Raw genomic sequence first — 6,532 nt, forward strand, 5'->3', positions numbered from 1 at the left:
ATTCCACAGAATTTTTCAAAATTTCTGCATAATTAAATGGTTAGGATGTAAACAGTCATCCAGGGTGGTTTGGTGTGAAACTCTCTGGTCTAGAGAAACTTTGAGTCAGAACTGTTCACAGTGGTGGTGATGGGAACCAGACGTCCACCTCCAATGCTCCCTCACAGAAAGTTTACATGAAATGGTTATGAATTCACTGCCTGGTGTCTGAGAAGCTGATTTATCTAGAAAGATCACAAAATGTTCATTGTTATTTTGGAAGATGTGTGATTTACTCCAGTATTATTGAAATTCATTTCTTGTACACTCTTAAAAATAACGGTTCTACATGGAACCATGAAAACTCAGAGAACACTGCATGATGAAATGGTTCTTTGCATCATTAAATAACTCTTCTTCAAATTGATGGAGAATGTGCTGTAGATGGTTCTATATAGACCCTTTTTCGAAAAAAGGTTCTTCTATTGCTAGAATGTCAATCTACATGTTGCTGCTGTCAGAAGAAAACCTTGTGTCTCCAAAATGGTAACTTTACAGGAGAAGGAAAAAACCTACTTTACTGTCAATGTAAGCCAATGGAACCAGGCGTCTTTCCAAGTCATTTTGGGCCGTTTCTTTTGCTCCATTCTTCATGAAATTAACATATAATATAAAGGCCAACAGACAATTTCAAATTATGTCAAAACTGAAAAACAACAAAAATGGAGACGCAAGGTTTTGTTCCAACAACCGCAATATAGAACCACATGCAGCACAATTTCCATCAATCTAAAGAACCGTTTTATGATGCGAAGAACCCTTTAATCATGCGAAGGGTTCTCTGAGTGTGCATGGTTCTATGTAGAACCCTTGAAGAACCATCTTTTTAAGTGTACACCCTTACTCAGTTACCTTTCCAGTACATATTTTTTTATTCCTCACATTTTCATTTCTTTTACCAATCAAAAAGAAGCTATATACTATTCATATGTATGCTAATTATATGCTAATTTGCGAGGACCAGTATCAGTGATTGGCCACACACCACTAAAACAAACGCAGTGTTTAAAATTCTGTTTTTATTCTTTTATACACTCGTAAAATGTAAATATCCTCGATTTTCACTACACGTTTGTCTCCATACGTCCACTTTTATTTGATTTTGACACAGCTACTCATCTTTTCAGTGATAAATACGGGTTCTCTCCTGGTAATAAACTTGATTATGTGCTTTCTGAGGCAGCATGACAGGCTGTTAATCTATAAACATGAACAACACAGTCAAGATTCAGCCTTAAAGACTAATAACAGTGTCAACTAACAAAGCAAACACATCTTGGCTGAACAGCTTTGTTTGGGGTGAGTAAACAGGACATGCTGGACAGACACGGATGTGTGATTTACAGCAGTATATATTGAAGATGTTTAATAAAAGGCACATGTGCTTGGGGTCACTCCAACACGACTCCAGCAGAACAGGACAGGTTCTGTATCTGTATCTGTATGTTCAGCTGTCCTCACCCAGTTTACACCCTTTTCCTTTATCTGAAACCTTTTTCTGAAGAAGTGAGGGAAGAACTTCTGAGTAATCATGACTAAGGCAAAACAGAAAGGAGTGATGACTCGAGGATTTGCTGGACATTCCGCTCAGACAAAAGTCATCCTTATATAAGAAACCACAAGACGGGGAGGGGCACACATCCAAAGCCCTGACAGAGATTTTGAATAAACAGTCCCTTAATCAGTAACCAAATACACTACATTGTCAAAAGTATTTGCTCGTCTGGCTTCACACGCATATGAAAATCCACCGCGTTTAATATGATGTTGGCCCACCCTTTGCAGCTATAACAGCTTCAACTCTTCTGGAAAGGCTTTCCACAAGGGTTAGGAGTGTGTTTATGGGAATTTTTGACCGTTCTTCCAGAAGCGCATTTGTGAGCTCAGACACTGATGTTGGACGAGAAGGCCTGGCTCACAGTCTCCACTCTAATTCATCCCAAAGGTGTTCTATCAGGTTGAGGTCAGGACTCTGTGCAGGCCAGTCAAATTCTTCCATACCAAACTGGCACATCCATGTCTTTATGGATCTTGCTTTGTGCACTGGTGCGCAGTCATGTTGGAACAGGAAGGGGCCGTCCCCAAAGTCGGGAGCATGAAATTGTCCAAAATCTCTTGGTGCTGAAGCTTTAAGAGCTCCTTTCACTGGAACTAAGGGACCGAGCCCAACTCCTGAAAAACAACCCCACACCATAATCCCCCTCCACCAAACTTTAACCTTGGCACAATGCAGTCAGACGAGTACTGTTCTCCTGGCAACTGCCAAACCTAGACTCATCCATCTGATTGCAAGATGGAGAAGTGTGATTCATCACTCCAGAGAACACGTCTCCACTGATCTGGAGTTCAGTGGTGGCGCTTTACACCACTGCATTCCATGCTTTGCATTGCACTTGGTGATGTAAGGCTTGGGTGCAGCTGCTCAGCCATGGAAACCCATTCCATGAAGCTCTCTTTGCTGTTCTGGAGCTAATCTGAAGGCCACATGGTGGTCTGCAGGTCTGTAGTGATTGACTCTGCAGAAAGTCAGTGACCTCTGTGCACTATGCCCCTCAGCATCTGCTGACCCCGCTTTATCATTTTACGTGGCCGACCACCTCGTGGCTGAGTTTCTGTAATTCAATCACTTCCACTTCGTTATAATCCCACTGACCATTGACTGGAATATTTAGTAGTGAGGCAATTTCACGACTGGACTCAGGTGGTGTCCGATCACAGTACCACGCTGGAAGAGCGACACATTCTTTCACTAATGTCTGTAGAAGCAGTCTGCAGGCCTAGGGGCTTGGCTTTATACACCTGTGGCCATGGAAGTGACTGGAACACCTGAATTCAATGATTTGGATGGGTGACTGAATACTTTTGGAAATAGAGTGTAGGTTGTTTTAGCTAACAGAGAATATTAATTCTCTCACAAAGTGTCGGCCTTAGTCTGTCTGCATAGGAGATTCTAGACACTGGAAAGCCGCTGGGTTCACAGGCAGGCCTGTGGGTACTTACTGACCCTGTGAAGAGATGGGTAAGTTGACCCTGAAAGGTAGAGCAGACTGGTAAAAACCAGTTGAAACCAGTTTTGAGGAAGAAGCTCAACATGCAATGACCAAATTGATGGACGAAGAGACGCACCTACTATAGAATGAGCTAATATCAAAATATATAAAGTAAGGTGGGGGGTATCAAAGTACCCCAGATAAACGGTTTATAAACTGGTGTTTGGAACACTGTTTGTGCAGTTGGGTCTCGAGACCCTGAGCCACCTGACCCTGAAATAAAGAAGCCTTTTTCCCTCTTCCAAAAACTCAGCGTCTGAAGACTTTACATCTTCTGAAAACAGTTATTAGTGTTTAGCTGGTATTAAAACATTTCTTTTAATTCATATTATGTTGGAGGCCTGGGGTTGAAGGGGACAGCCTTTGGTCTGGACAGCCCCTACCACTTAGCCCTAAGCCCTCTGTTTTGCATGTTCACATCTAGGGGGTAGGGTGTCCCAATTTTTGTTGAGATGAAGAAGTCAGGTGAAGTCTTAGACTACATGGCCCTCCAAACAGAGGTTATTCAGAGACTCCAAACAGAGCGTTATGAGGAAAAAAGAAAAAACCAGCAAGAGGCTGAACAAGAGAACACAAACATAAGAATTTTGTTAAAATATTACAATAACCACTGTATTATCAAATCCCAAGTAGTAGTGCTGATGGCTCAGTAGCTAGCTAGCTCCCGTTCCACCTTAAATGCCTGAGCATCCACAATATAACTGCTGCCTTGTTTAAGGTGGAACGGGAAGATTCAAGGAAGAAGCTTGTTAATATCTGACTTCATATCACTGAAGAATTAGTGGTAGGTGATAATAAATAATTGCTCCTCCGCGCTTTGAAGGCATATCGCTGCTGTCGGAACAAAACCTTGTATCTCTATTTTTGTCGTTTTTCGGTTCTTGACATAATATGAAAATGCCTTCCTTTAAATTTTGTGCAAATTTCATGGTGAATGGACCAAAAAAAACGGCCCAAAATTACTCGGAAAGACGTCTGGTTCCACTGACTTACATTAAAGTATGTTTTCCCTTCCTCTGTAAAGCTACAATTTTGCAGATACAAGTTTTTAATCCGACAACAGCGAAATGATTCCCTAAATGTAACTAAAGCCCAGCAGTGAGGAGCTTAACTACAGCCTCCTCTGTTACAGCAGACTGGCAGCAGTGTAGCTGTTAATGAAGTCTTGCTTTTTATTTGAGGGTCTCATTTCATGGGAAACATTTCAATCATTACCCCATTACGGGATTAAGGGATAGCGGTAAAAATAAGACATGAGACTGGGCCTATGTCTTCAAATTTACCCAGTTTCCCCCTCTCAACCCAAACGCAGTTGATTAGTCAAGGCATGCTTGGTGAAGTTTGCTTCACTGGAACACTGGCTAATAAAGCTGAGAAGTAATAGAAGCTCACACAACTAAAAAAACGGGTAAAAGTCCAGGCCTCGGGATGGCTGCTACTAATTTTAGCTGTGCAGCTTAATTTACTTTCATCCCTGCTGAAAAAGGACCATTAGAAACCCTTAGGATTAAAACCTACTGGTTAATTGGCTTAATGGTTTCCAACAGAGAGCACTAGTTTCCTGTAGAACACCTTTAGATCCTTTTCGGAACCAAACTGGTTTAGAAATCAGCCACTGGCCACCCTGTTAAACTACATTAGGTTGAACAGGAAAAGTCAAACACGATGTTGGTGTCAAAGAGACGTTTTACAAGAAACCGTTCGACTTTGGCAGCAAAGTTTCCTGCCAGAGATGTGAGGAAAGCTAAGCTTAAAGCAAAGTCTGTTTTTGTTTATATATTTCAGCCTATATTAGCACAGGGAGCTTTTAGAGGTGGACGTCTGGTTCCTATCACCACCACTGTTCTGTTTCTCTAGATCAGAGCATTCCACACCAAACCACCCTGAACGACTCAGTTTACATCAGTTTGATTACGCTTTTAAATTCCTCTAAAGCAGTTTATTCATATCCTGCAAAAAACTAGCACTAAAATAAAGCTGAGCAGGAGTAGGAGCAGGCGCAGGCGCAGGCGCAGGCACAGGAGCAGGAGCAGGCACCTTACATCATAATCCTTATGGTGCACAGTTGTGGACTGGTAGAGACCCTGTTGGTCTTCATGTGATGAGGCAGCTCGACTGAGGCATTACTGCGAGGGCGGGTTGCTGAGTAACCTGCCGGATAAACAGCAGCGTCAGGATGCAGGGAAGATTAGGAGGATTTGTGATGTGAGCTACGCTGCCATTACGAAAGCACAAGGAAGCCGCTCTAAATATGGAAGAGGATTCACGTCATTTTTCCATTAAGATGCGGGAGCTGGAGAGTCACTCCTGCTGCACCAGCAGGAGAACACTAAGGCCTACAGCAGGAGAAATCAGGAGAAACGAGGCGACAGAAACACTGTACAATCATTTCATCCAGTGCATTAACACGACTTTTCAATGAAATAACAACGCATAAGTGTGTTAAAGGGGAACTCCACCAAGTTTTTGAAAAAAATTCTACACATTTAAAAAAAAAAGAAAAGAAAAAAGATACTTCAACGGTTCTATATAGAACCATGAACACTCAAAGACGCCTTTGCATGCTTAAAGGGTTCGTTACATAGTGAAACGGTTCTTCAGATTGATGGCAAACGTGTTGCATATGGTTCTCTATAGAACCATTTTGAGCCAAGCTTTACATTGTAACAATAATAGAACCCTTTTTAAAAAGGTTCTGTATGAAACATTGTGAAAGCGTTCTTTAGATTGATGAATGTGAAGATGCTTCTGTTTAGAACCTTTTTTTTTCCTTAAAAAGGGTTCTATTTGGCACCAAAAAGGTTCTTCTATTGTTACAATGTCAGGCTTGTTACAACAGAAGAACCCTTTTTGGTGCCATATAGAACCCTCTTAAAAAAGGTTTACAACACACTCTCCATCAGTCTGAAGAACCCCTTCACAATACAAAGAACCCTTTAATCATGATTGGGTTTTTTGAATGCTCATGGTTCTATATAGAGCCATGTTCTTTACTAAAGAACCCTTGGAGAACCATAATTTTTAAGTGTGTACATAATGAAATGGTTGAGATGTAAACAGGAGTCATTCAGAACGATTTGGTGTGAAACGCTCTTCACAGTGGTGGTGATAGGAACCAGACGTCCACCTCTAAAAGCTCCTCACAAAGTTCCTACATGAAATGAATGGTTATGAATGCACCACCTCATGTCAGTTTTATTATAGTTTTGTGATTTAAGTGACTCTGAACGTGGTGTGGTTGTTGGTGCCAGACGGGCTGGTCTGAGTATTTCAGAAACTGCTGATCTACTGGGATTTTCACGCACAACCATCTCTAGGGTTCACAGAGAACGGTCCGAAAAAGAGGAAATATCCAGTGAGCGGCAGTTGTGTGGACGAAAATGCCTTGTTGATGTGAGAGGTCAGAGAAGAATGGGCAGACTGGTTCTAGATGATAGAAAGGC

Source organism: Pygocentrus nattereri, chromosome 17, assembly GCF_015220715.1.
Source record: "Pygocentrus nattereri isolate fPygNat1 chromosome 17, fPygNat1.pri, whole genome shotgun sequence".
NCBI lineage: Eukaryota > Metazoa > Chordata > Actinopteri > Characiformes > Serrasalmidae > Pygocentrus > Pygocentrus nattereri.